The sequence below is a fragment of the Raphanus sativus genome, unplaced genomic scaffold, assembly GCF_000801105.2.
Source record: "Raphanus sativus cultivar WK10039 unplaced genomic scaffold, ASM80110v3 Scaffold2778, whole genome shotgun sequence".
NCBI classification, from domain to species: Eukaryota; Viridiplantae; Streptophyta; class Magnoliopsida; order Brassicales; family Brassicaceae; genus Raphanus; species Raphanus sativus.
In genome coordinates, this window is record NW_026618086.1 from 1 (window position 1) to 12,800 (window position 12,800).

At 40.1% G+C, this 12,800-nt stretch overlaps 1 non-coding gene across 1 annotated transcript; it reads left to right on the plus strand.

The window, feature by feature from the left end:
- The first annotated feature begins 11,138 nt into the window (after positions 1 to 11,138).
- Positions 11,139 to 11,245, plus strand: LOC130505987 (small nucleolar RNA R71). The gene has a single exon (XR_008941872.1). It is a non-coding gene; the product is annotated as a small nucleolar RNA R71 (small nucleolar RNA).
- Positions 11,246 to 12,800: the final 1,555 nt, after the last annotated feature.

Sequence of the window (12,800 nt, forward strand, 5' to 3'; positions counted from 1 at the left end):
GTTTTTAAGCAGTAAATATTAATGTGAACAAGGAAGTTGTTCAGTAACTGAAATGAAGGTTGTTTCTTTAATGAGGAAAATAGCTAGATCCAGGTATTTGTCAGGTATGAATTTATGCAGTTTGAAAAATGATATTAGGGCTTTGGTCTTTTAAACTAAAGCAATTTTGTACGACCAGTAGGGTCTCCTTTACTCGATCCCGGATCTCAACTGTCATTTGTTGATCTCGGAAAAGAGTCGATCGATACAACTTTCGTCTAATCGATCGATACACCTTTCAAACAATCGAGCGCTACAACGATGGTTGTATCGATCGATGGTAATTCTAGCAAGCTGATATCACTCAAATTAACCTAAAAGTGAATTACTCTCTCAAATAAGAGGTTCATATGCAGTACTTAGGGATCGAATCCACAAGGACTTTAGGATTACTTCAAGGTTTAACTAAATAGAATTAAAGATAAACTTAAGGTTTTATATGTTTTAAAGCAGTAAATAATAATGTGAACAAGGGAATTGTTCAGTAAATGAAGTGAAGGTTGTTTCTAAATGAGGAAGATAGCTAGATTCAGGTATTTCTCAGGTATGAATTTATGCAGTTTGAAAGCGACAATAGGGCTTTAGTCCATGAACTTAATCAATTGGTACGACCAGTAGGGTCTCCTTTACTAGATCCCGGATCTCAACTGTCGTTTGTTGATCTCGGAAAAGAGTCGATCGATACGACTTTTGTCTTAATCGATCGATACACCTTTCATACAATCGATCGCTACAACGATGGTTGTGTCGATCGATGGTAATTCTAGCAAGCATTATCGATTTGGTTGAACACGTTCTCTAATGATCTAGACCACCTTTCGCATGAGTCTAGTCAGTTAGATCACTATAGTTTATTTCAGGGTATTGAGAGTATACAGTTGGTTATCTCTTCAATCCTAAGATCTAGATTTAAGGGTGATCAATCCTAAATCTAGTATTAAGAATAACTAAGTGAAAGAACTAATTTAACAACCCTAATAAACATCACAATCTCATCACATGATTCACCCTTATGAGAAACCTAAATCTAACAATTAGGTTTACTCAGACATATTCATGAGAGACAAGATCATGATGGTTTGAATAAAACTAATATGAAACAGGGAACACAAAGAGTAGTGAGTAAGATAAAAAGGGAGTTCAAGATCTTCTCTGTTTTGCAGTCTCAGATTTATCTCTCCAACTCTAACTCTTCTTCTAAGGTAGCCAAATTGCTTCTCCTCTCCAATAGGTCTCTAGGTAAGTCTGCCTTTAAAATGATACAAAACCTAGTATATAAAGCCTAACAGGCGGCCAGAGACTAATTGTGTAAATAGCAAACTTTGTGATTCTTGAAAATCTTCTAAATCGTAATCCATCGAATGGTTAAATATCGATCGACACTCTTCCATCACTGTCGATCGATTGTAAATGACTCTAATTGCCCGACCTCGCATGATTCCTATCGGTCGATTCTTCATTCGTGAAAATACTCCAAAAATACCTTAAAAGTATTGCTTTCTTCAATTAAGTACATGTGCCTGAAAAAACTCTAAAATACTTTGAAAACTAAGTAAATATGATTGAAAACTCTTATATACCATGGTTAAAAACGGGTGAAATTCATGGTATATCACAAGCGTTATCGATTTGGTTAAAAACGTTCTCTAATGATCTAGACCACCTTTTGCATGTGTCTAGTCAGTTAGATCACTTTAGTTTATTTCAGGGTATTGAGAGTATACCCTAACAATTTTCAGGTTATCTCTTCAATCCTAAGATCTAGATCGAAGGGTGATCAATCCTAAATCTAGTATTAAGAATAACTAAAGTGAAAAGACTAATTTAACCACCCTAACAATTTTCACAATCTCATCATATGATTCACCCTTATGAGAAACCTAAATCTAACAATTATGTTTACTCAGACATATTCATGAGAGACAAAGTCATGATGGTTTGAATAAAACTTAATATGAAATAAGGAACACAAGAGTAATGAGTAAGATAAAAAGGGAGTTCAAGATCTTCTCTGTTTTGCAGTCTCAGATCTATCTCTCCAACTCTAACTCTTCTCCTAAGGTAGCCAAATTGCTTCTCTTCTCCACTAGGTCTCTAGGCAAGTCTGCCTCTAAAATGATACAAAACCTTAGTATATAAAGCCTAACAGGCGGCCATGGACTAATTGTGTAAATAGCACACTTTGTGATGAATCTTCTAAATCGTAATCCATCGAATGGCTTAATGTCAATCGACACTCTTCGATATCTGTCGATCGATTGTAATTGACTCTAATCGTCCGATCTCACATGATTCTTATCGGTCGATCTTCATTCGTGAGAATACTCCAAAAATGCCTTAAAAGTATTGATTTCTTCAATTAAGTACCTGTGCCTGAAAATACTCTAAAATACTTTGAAAACGTAGTAAATATGATTGAAAACTCTCATATACCATGGCTAAAAACGGGTGAAATTCATGGTATATCAACTCCCTCAGACTTACTCTTTTGCTTGTCCTCAAGCAAAAGAAACGGTGGTCTCTCCGAAGGAGGTTTGAAAACAACATGACTCTATTTTTGAAAACTTAAAAATCCTCACTTCTTCGTCATAAGAATCCAAACGGTCTCAACTACAAATGCACGTTTATACCTTATCCTAGCTTAACAACCAAATTCATCTATCCAACAACTTAGCAGATCTTGTCTAAAATTTCCCTTTACTAACCTCATTTCTTTACATAAGATAAAAGTGCATGCTTTACCTTGGGAGTATCTATCAAAAGACACATGAATTCAACTCAAACACGTTTTCTGAGCAGGTAGTCTTTTCTGATCCTTTTCTCCCCTCTTCTCTGTATCTCTTATTAGTTTCAATTTCAATAGATCTTGATGCCACAAAGGTCATCTAATCTATCTTATTGACATTTAAATTGTAACTCATACATTTTTGACAAAGTGTAGCAAATAATTGGGTCTTTGGTAATTTACCTATCCCTCGTTTCCACAATGTGTGATCATTCTTGAGATTTAGAATACTGGGGTCGCAGGAGACACTCCTACCCCTCTGCCTCTCAAGAAATCATATCAATTTTTTCTTTATAAACTTAGATCTTGAGATGCCGAAGAGAGAAGGAAGGAAACCAGAATTGCACAGACTTTTACCTTTTCAGTCTTGTAGGAGGATTCCGATCCGATGTATACCAAGCCCCAAGACAAGCTAAGATAGCCAGTATTAGGTTGAAGGTTAGCTTCAGTTCCTTTAAACAATCTGGGCAAGTGTGGCTAACTGACAGGTTGATCCACTTTGGTATCTCTAGTGCAATCTGTGGTTAATAGGTCTAGAGTAGTGCCAAAGAGTGGTTTAGAAAATCATTAATAAAAATTTATATTTCCTTTTTGACTCGAAAAACAATTTTATTTTTGAAAAATAGATGATAAAAGAGAAATGTTAGTAACACCCTCCCCCAGACTTAAATTACACCGTCCCGGTGTAATAATAAGTAGGAGAAGTATAAATAAAAAATGTTAGAAGTGTAGATATTGAAGCAAAGTGTCGTACCTTTCTGTCTTTCCCGTCGATCGATGTACCATAGACGGTATCGATCGACAGTATCAGACAGAATGTGTGATAATGTGTTAGCATGGAACTCACTCACTCGTCTAGCTTGGCTCTCAAGTTAGCTCTGTTGTCAGTCCAAACACAAAGAAAATTAAACATACGAAATAGTGCAAAAGCATAAAACATAGATAAGTTTAAAACATAAATCCTGCAAATCCGAAACATAAACATAAAAATAAAAAGTCTGAAAGATAAAGAGAAGAGATAAGAAGGCTAGTCGGTGGCCTCCTCGTCCTCCTCCTGCTGGTACTGGTGAGATGGTCCTGGGTCTGCCGCTCTGACACTCCTCCTGCTCGCACATGGTGGTCGCGTGACTCTAGCCCAGATGGCTCGAAGAGCACTCACGACCGTCCTCTGAAAGTCTGCCTCAGGCATCGGGACGTCTGGTATGTCCGGGAAGTCAGGAAGGGGAGCTGCGGGTGCTGCCTGCGATCCTCCAACACCACGCTCCATCGGTTCCTGGCGAGACTCGGTGGTGAGATCCAATAGGAACTCGTCGTCGGGCCTGAACCGGATCCTGTCGACCTGATGGTCGAAGTCAGTGAGTGCTGCATGCGGGAGCTGAAACATACGGAAGCGGCGGTCAATCCTGAAGAACCAGAGAAGGCTCTCCTTGAGCCAGCCGCAGTTCATCAGGTGCTGCTCGTCCATGAAGAGATGGCGGCGGTCTGCGTACTCCTGTCCAGACGGACACCACAGAACTCAAAGATCGGTGTGAGAAGACTTCCCACGCTCTCCTTCTTCCTACCCGAACCCGAGAAGGGTTTCTTCTTCAGTGAGATCAGATGCTCGGCGAAGAGAGCTCCAAGGTTGGGGACTACCAGTCCCGCAGTGTCGAGGTGAGAGAGATCGACCAGTCCGTTCACCGCTGGGAAGAGCAGTGAGAGATCATGTAGGCGCACCTTGTTGGGCTCCATCTTGCACAACAGAGTGTTGGCAATAGCTCGTAGGAAGTAGCGGAGCGTCGGGTGACGAACGTCGGACTGAGTTGCTGAGCCGCTCCAGCTGCCTGTGCCTATGATCTTCCAGAAGTCGCTCGCACCAGGGAGAGGTGTCCATCCTCAAAACCGAAGATGCCGCAGAGCTGGGGGATGGTGATAGAGTATCTCTTCCCTCTAGCAAAGAAAGAGAGAACGCCGTCGCCCGCTACTTTAGGACCGTCATGGCGGTAGGTGAGACGGACAGAGGCCATGAACTGGCGCACCAACGGGACGTGGAGGTCGTAGGCGTGTGTGGCTATGGTGCCCAGGCCGAGCTGAGCAATCATCGCGTACAGATCATCCTGGATCCGCATCTTGTGTATGACCTCCGGGTCAATGAAGCGTGTGGGCTCGATGTCGACATCGATCCAGGTGTTGTAGTGCAAGCTGTCGTAGTCGTCCCACTGCTCTGTGAGCTCTCTATCGAGACACTCGCTGCTGGAGATGATCTTCTTCGGGTCTGAGAAGTCGAGACCCTCTCTGTAAGCGATGGGGATTCTATCCTCATGTGGCCATGGAGGCCTCTCGTCGTCCCTCGGGACTCGTGGTTGCCGGCGGTTTGAAGGGCCAGCGGGATCACTCCTCCTCTTCGTCCTCCTCTCTCTCTCAGTGTCCGAATCTGTGCTCATCTGAAAAGAAAAGTAAAACGAGTAAGTTAGCGTTGGTTCGCGAAAAGGAGTCATATCGACCGATGCACACTCGTGTGTGTCGATCGATAGATTAGATCAATGTTCATCAGAAAATCGGAAATCGATCGACAGGACAAAGTCTTTGTCGATCGATAGCGACTCGCGAAACCTGCAATTCAACAGTTCATACGAAAACGAATCGAAAGAGAGGATTGGAGCAAAACAAACTATCCTAGCACTTAGATAACCAGTTTAAACATCTAAAACGACCTAGAATTGCACCAAATCAACCCGATTTTCCCCAATTCAAAACCCAAACCCTAGGGTTTCAATCCAAAGAGAATTTCGGACCAATACCTTGGAGAATGAGAGAAATACTAATGGAAACAGATGGAGAACTTGAAATCGAGTGGTTTTGGGCAAAGAAACAATGGAAATCGTCAAGAAACGAGAGAGAAAAGGGAGTTTTAGAATTCGGCTAGGGTTTGCGAAATAAGGGAAGAAGAGGCGGATGTCGAGTTAAATGAGAAGTTGCCTCGACATCCCCGTGTCGATCGATACAATTTGGTTGATATCGATCGATTTTATGCAAATGTGAAAGTAAATGCTTAGAAAATAATTTAAATGTTACTAACTAAAAAGTAAAATTTCTAACTAAAAGAATTAAGTAAAAATAAATATAAATAAGAATTAAAATTAAAATTAAAATAAAAAAAATAAAAAAAAATAAAAATAAAATTAAAATAAGGATGAAAAGATTAAATGAAAAATGAATTAAAAATAAAGAGATAAAAAGAAAAATGGGTTGCCTCCCATTCAGCGCTTAGTTTAAAGTCTTTAGCTCGACTTAGGATAACTGTATTTAGTTATCACCGGGTGGTAGCAGCGGAAGGGGCTTTATATCTGGTGGTTTGGCCCAATAATGTTTTACTCGCTGCCCATTTACTGTGAACTCGTCGCCTTCTTCACTAACGATCGTTAGTGCTCCGGAAGGTTTTACTTCCTTGATGGTAAAAGGTCCTGACCAACGAGATCTTAGTTTTCCAGGGAAAAGGTTTAATCTGGAGTTATATAGGAGAACTTGATCATTCGGTTCAAAGTGTCTAGATATGATCTTCTTATCGTGATAAGCTTTTGTTCGTTCCTTATATAACTTCGAATTTTCATATGCCAAATGTCGTATTTCATCGAGCTCGTTGAGCTGAATTAGACGTCTCTCGGCAGCTGGCTTAATATCAAAATTTAGTAATTTGGTTGCCCAGGCTGCCTTGTGCTCCAGTTCAACTGGTAAATGGCATGATTTTCCATAAAGTAAGTGAAAGGGTGTCGTTCCCAGTGGTGTTTTGTAAGCGGTCCGATATGCCCATAAGGCATTGTCTAGTTTGCGAGACCAATCTTTCCTATCTATTCGAACGGTCTTCTCCAAGATTTCCTTGATTTGTCTGTTCGAAACTTCCACTTGTCCACTGGTTTGTGGGTGATAAGGTGTAGCCACTCGATGATGGACACCATTTTTCTCAAGTAATCGGTCGAAAACTTTGTTGATGAAGTGTGATCCACCGTCACTAATGACTATTCTGGGAACTCCAAATCTTGGGAAGATAATGCTCTTGAAAAGTTTGACAACGACAGATGCATCATTTGTTGGAGAAGCAACTGCCTCGACCCATTTTGAAACGTAATCTACAGCGACCAGGATATATTTGTTGCCATAAGAAGATGGGAAAGGACCCATAAAATCTATTCCCCAACAGTCGAAGACTTCTACTTCCAAGATAAAGTTTTGTTCCATCTCATGTCTCTTGCTTATTTTTCCTCTCCTCTGACATCTGTCGCATTGTGCTATATGAGCGTGGACATCGCGAAATGTTGTTGGCCACCAAAATCCCGCTTGGAGAATTTTGGAAACTGTTTTAAAAGTGGCGAAATGTCCTGCGTAGTCAGAGCTATGACATTGGTAAATAATGTTCGGAATTTCAGCTTCAGAGACGCATCTTCTATATATGCCGTCAGAACAGTGCTTGTAGAGATAGGGCTCGTCCCAATGGTATCTCCGAACTTCACGAAAGAATTTCTTTCTTTCATAACCTTTTAAATTTTCTGGTTCAAAATCAGCGGCTAAATAGTTGACTATATCGGCATACCAGGGTCGATCTTTGATGTCCCGTCCAATCGCATTTGTTTCTTGTATAGAGACGTCAGATGAGTTATGATTCAAAGCATTACAGGCAACTTTAACTGGTAAGTCAATAAGTTCTGTTAATGTTCTGTTGCTGATGGATACGATTGATCCTGAATCAGTAGTGTCGGCTTTCAATTTGTCATTTGATTCGTCCAGTGATCCGTCAGATATGAGCGATATGTGACCTATGAATGACGTGTCCAAAAGAGCGATATTCTCTGTAGGGAAGAAATCGTCTATAGGAACTTTATCCTCAATTCGAATCCTGGAAAGATGATCAGCGACACCGTTGTCTACTCCTCTTTTATCTTTGATCTCAATATCGAATTCTTGGAGTAGTAAGATCCATCTTATGAGTCTTGGTTTAGCATCTTTCTTCTGCATTAAATATTTGATAGCAGCATGATCAGTGTGGACTATAACATGTGCTCCGACTAAGTATTGACGGAATTTTTCGAAAGCATAAACCACTGCTAGTAGCTCTTTTTCTGTGGTAGAGTAATTCCGTTGCGCTTCGTCGAGTGTGCGACTCGCATAGTAGATAGCGTGCAGCTTCTTATCTTTTCGTTGTCCTAGAACCGCTCCAACTGCGAAATCACTCGCATCGCACATAATCTCGAAAGGGAGATTCCAATCTGGGGGTTGTACGACTGGGGCAGTTATAAGAGACTTCTTCAGTGCTTCGAAAGCTTCCTTGCATTCTGGTGTAAAATCGAATTTAACTTCTTTGCACAAAAGATTATTCAGAGGTCTAGCAATTTTACTGAAATCTTGTATGAATCGTCTGTAAAATCCGGCATGTCCAAGGAAACTCCTTATGTCTCTAACGTTTGTGGGTGCCGGTAGACCAGTCATTACTTCAATTTTAGCTCTGTCTACTTCTATTCCAGCTGCGGAAACTTTATGTCCAAGGACTATACCATCGTTTACCATGAAATGGCATTTTTCCCAGTTTAGGACAAGATTCTTTTCTTCGCATCTTTCCAATACCTTGCACAAGTTGTCTAGGCAATCCTTAAAACTTGATCCGTAAACCGAAAAATCGTCCATAAAGACTTCCATGAAATCTTCGATCATATCTGTGAATATCGACATCATGCAACGTTGGAAAGTGGCTGGTGCGTTACATAGTCCAAATGGCATTCTGCGATATGCAAATGTTCCGTAAGGACAAGTAAAAGTTGTCTTTTCCTGATCTTCAGGATGTATCGGTATCTGGAAAAATCCCGAATATCCGTCAAGAAAACAATAATATTTATGGTTGGCCAGTCTTTCTAGCATTTGATCGATGAAAGGTAAGGGAAAATGGTCTTTCCTAGTAGCAGCATTCAGTTTCCTGTAATCAATACACATTCGATGTCCAGTGACAGTGCGTGTAGGGATAAGTTCATCTTTATCATTTTTAACCACTGTGATCCCACCTTTCTTTGGTACAACATGCACAGGGCTTACCCATTTACTGTCTGAGATAGGATATATAACTCCAGCATCCAGAAGTTTAATTATTTCCTTTTTCACTACCTCTTTTAGGTTTGGATTGAGTCTCCTTTGCTGTTCTATAGATGTTTTTGCATCTTCTTCGAGGTGGATACGGTGCATGCAAAGGTCAGGAGCTATTCCGGGAATATCATCGAGAGAATACCCGATCGCTCTCCGATACTTACGCAGTTTGTTCAAAAGGAGAGCAAGCTCTCCATTCGTGAGATTGGCATTAACAATGACAGGATATGATTTATCGCAAAGGAATGCGTATTTCAGGCCAGCTGGAAGTGGTTTCAGTTCAACCTTGGGTGCTTTTTCTTTAGTCCAGTTGGTCGATGAAGAAGATGATCGATCAATAGTTTCCCTAAGGTATTGATCCATAATGATTTCAGAATCATCAGTTTCTTCATTTGCGATTCCGATACTTGCGTCCATAAGGTTCGCATAATCTTCTATTCTGCTATCTACGTTCAGAATTTCTTGTTCATCAGGAGTGAATGTGTCTTCTGATGAATTGGCAGCACATATATCCATAAGGTATTCTTTTTCTAGCTCAGAAACTTCTTCTGTGTAAAAGGCGTGATCGTCTATCAGAGGACGTTTTACTAGCTTTTCCATGTCGAAGTTCATTGATATATCTCCGACATTTAAGTTAATCTTTCCTCCTTTACAATCTATGATTGCTCCTGCTGTAGCCAAAAAGGGCCGACCTAATATAAGGGGGTCTTTCGGCACTTGTTTATACTTTAGTACAACAAAATCTGTTGGTATGAAGCAATCATCAATTTTGACTGGTACATCTACGAGGATTCCCTCAGGTACCCTAATAGAACGATCAGCTAGAACTAACGTGATAGGCGTTGGAACGAATTCATTATAACCTAGTGAAACTGCCACAGAGTATGGCATGAGGTTTACACTAGAGCCAAGATCACAAAGAGATCGAGGAAAACGTGCGTTTTGTATCTTGCAATCTAGGACAAAACTACCAGGGTCAGTCCTTTTGATTGAAGTTTCTCCTTGTATCATCGCACTTACTTCCTCTGACACCATCATAACGCTTTGTTCTCCACTCGAGGATATCATATCTTTTACGTACTTTTTCACCGAGGGGGCTATCTTAAGGGCGTCACTGAGAGACATCTCGAGAGTGATTTTGTCGAAGGCCTTTTTGCAGATTGCATGTTCCAATGCCTTCTTAGTTTGTGGTTTGTTTGGAGGAAATGGGGGAGGAGTTCTATAGACTCTTTCAGTTCCGGTAGATTGTGTATTGCAATCGTTGGTGTTGCCAGACGGTCGATCGTTTTCCTTCCCAGAGGATCGATCGATATTTGGTACGTCTAGATGATCGACTTCGATCTCGGCATCGGGATTCTCTTTTTCTAAGTCTACAGTTCTTCCCTGATCCTGTTTATTTGAAAAATTTCTTATTTGTTCTGATGTTCCTGAGTCAGAATCATTGTCAAGAAGCTCTATGGGGTTGGAATTGCTTTTTCCTGCGTTATCAATGATTTTTTTATTGCTGGTATCGTCTCTGGCATTTGTTTCAAGGCGTTTTCCGCTTCGTAACATCACGGCATATGCCTGGCGTTTTGCCCCAGGGTTAGCATCGGTCCTTCCAGGAAGACGACCTGTCTCTCTTTTTAGAGTAGTTGCCAGGTTAGCAATTTGGTCTTCCATTTCCCGTAGGTGTTCAATTAATGAATCCATCTTCTGATTTAGTTCACCGTAAACACTGTTTATTTTCCCATTGAATTCGGATTTCATTTTACGGTTTCCTGTAAGGGCTTGTTTTAGGTTGTACTTCTCTCTCCCAGTACGAGACTGCATACAGATCTCATAGTCTCGTGTAAAGCTGTCGACGTTAAACACATAATGAGGATCAGTAGTATCTAATTCTTCTATAAAGTCGAGCTCATCTTCTGATATAGGAGTTTTATTGTAGTACTGGCACAGTCTAGGTGGGTTTAGATCTGTTAGGAGGGAATGAAGCGAATTTATAGAATTCTTTATCTCAGCTAACTCAGTATTTTCTATCGAGTTTACAGCTTTTTCTTTTTCTTCATTCATCTCTTCATAAGATCTTCCTGTTGCCATGTTTTCGATTAAGCGTCTTGCTTCCATAGGATTTCTAGTAACGAAATTCCCTTCGCTTGCTGTATCAAGCGTTGTCTTATAGCTCAGAATAACACCTTTGTAAAAAATCTTAAGAAATTGTGGTTCTGGATAACCATGGTGGGGGCATTCGAGTTCATAACTCTTGAATCTTCCCCAAGCGTTTTTGAATGATTCCTGAGGATTTTGACGGAAGGTAGAGATTCGCTTCCTTACTTCCCAGTAACGAGCATCGTCGAAGAATCTCTTAAGAAAAGTGTTTCTAATCTCCTTCCAACTAGTCAGGGATCCTTTTGGTAGACAGTTTAACCATCTCAAAGCTTCCCCTTCTAGTGAAAATGGGAAAAGTCTGCAACGAATGTATTCGTCTGGAATTAACTCCTCTAGACCTTCGATGTGGTCTTGTGGATGTTCTAAGGAAGATCGTTTAAAAGGGTTTCGACGCACCATATTATAGTAATCAACATCAAACTTGGTTTTCGTGGTGACGTCGTCAGGTACTCTAATAGCGGACCTATTGGAATAGGTCCTATTGGGGTTTAAGTAGTCTTGCAAGGGCAATTTAATTTCTTTACCTATGTTTAAGGTAGAGTTTGACTTAACAGGGATTTCAGTCCCCTGTTTTTCATTAGTTTGGCTAGAAATGTTGCTTGATTGACCTATTGGTTCAGTTTGGACTACTTTCTCATTATCAGCATCGGTAAGAGGGTACTTACCTGCTTCCGGCTGGGTGGTATCGATCGATAAATTTTCGGATGAAACGATCGATTCTTCTGTATCTGCGTCGCTCGATTGACAATGTTCCGTGTCGATCGATGCTTGGCCGACATCTGTATTCTCCATCCTTTGTGTTGTAAAACAAAAGAATAGAAAAATTAGCAAAAGTAACAAGTCTATGCTAAATCCTAAATTAAATCTAAAAGTATAGAGAAAGAGTCCCCGGCAACGGCGCCAAATTTGATATCACTCAAATTATCCTAAAAAGTGAATTACTCTCTCAAATAAGAGGTTCAGATGTAGTACTTAGAGATCGAATACACAAGGACTCTAGGATTACTTGAAGGTTCAATTAATTAGAAATAAAGATAGACTTAAGGTTTTATATGTTTTTAAGCAGTAAATATTAACGTGAACAAGGAAGTTGTTCAGTAACTGAAATGAAGGTTGTTTCTTAATGAGGAAAATAGCTAGATCCAGGTATTTCTGAGGTATGAATTTATGCAGTTTGAAAATGACATTAGGGCTTTAGTCTTTTAAACTCAAGCAATTGGTACAACCAGTAGGGTCTCCTTTACTAGATCCCGGATCTCAACTGTCGTTTGTTGATCTCGGAAATGAGTCGATCGATACGACTTTCGTCTAATCGATCGATACACCTTTCAAACAATCGATCGCTACAACGATGGTTGTATCGATCGATGGTAATTCTAGCAAGCGTTATCGATTTGGTTGAAAACGTTCTCTAATGATCTAGACCACCTTTCGCATGTGTCTAGTCAGTTAGATCACTTTAGTTTATTTCAGGGTATTGAGAGTATACAGTTGGTTATCTCTTCAATCCTAAGATCTAGATTTAAGGGTGATCAATCCTAAATCTAGTATTAAGAATAACTAAAGTGAAAAGACTAATTTAATCACCCTAACAATTGTCACAATCTCATCATATGATTCACCCTTATGAGAAACCTAAATCTAACAATTAGGTTTACTCAGATATATTCATGAGAGACAAAGTCATGATGGTTTGAATAAAACTTAATATGAAATAAGGAAC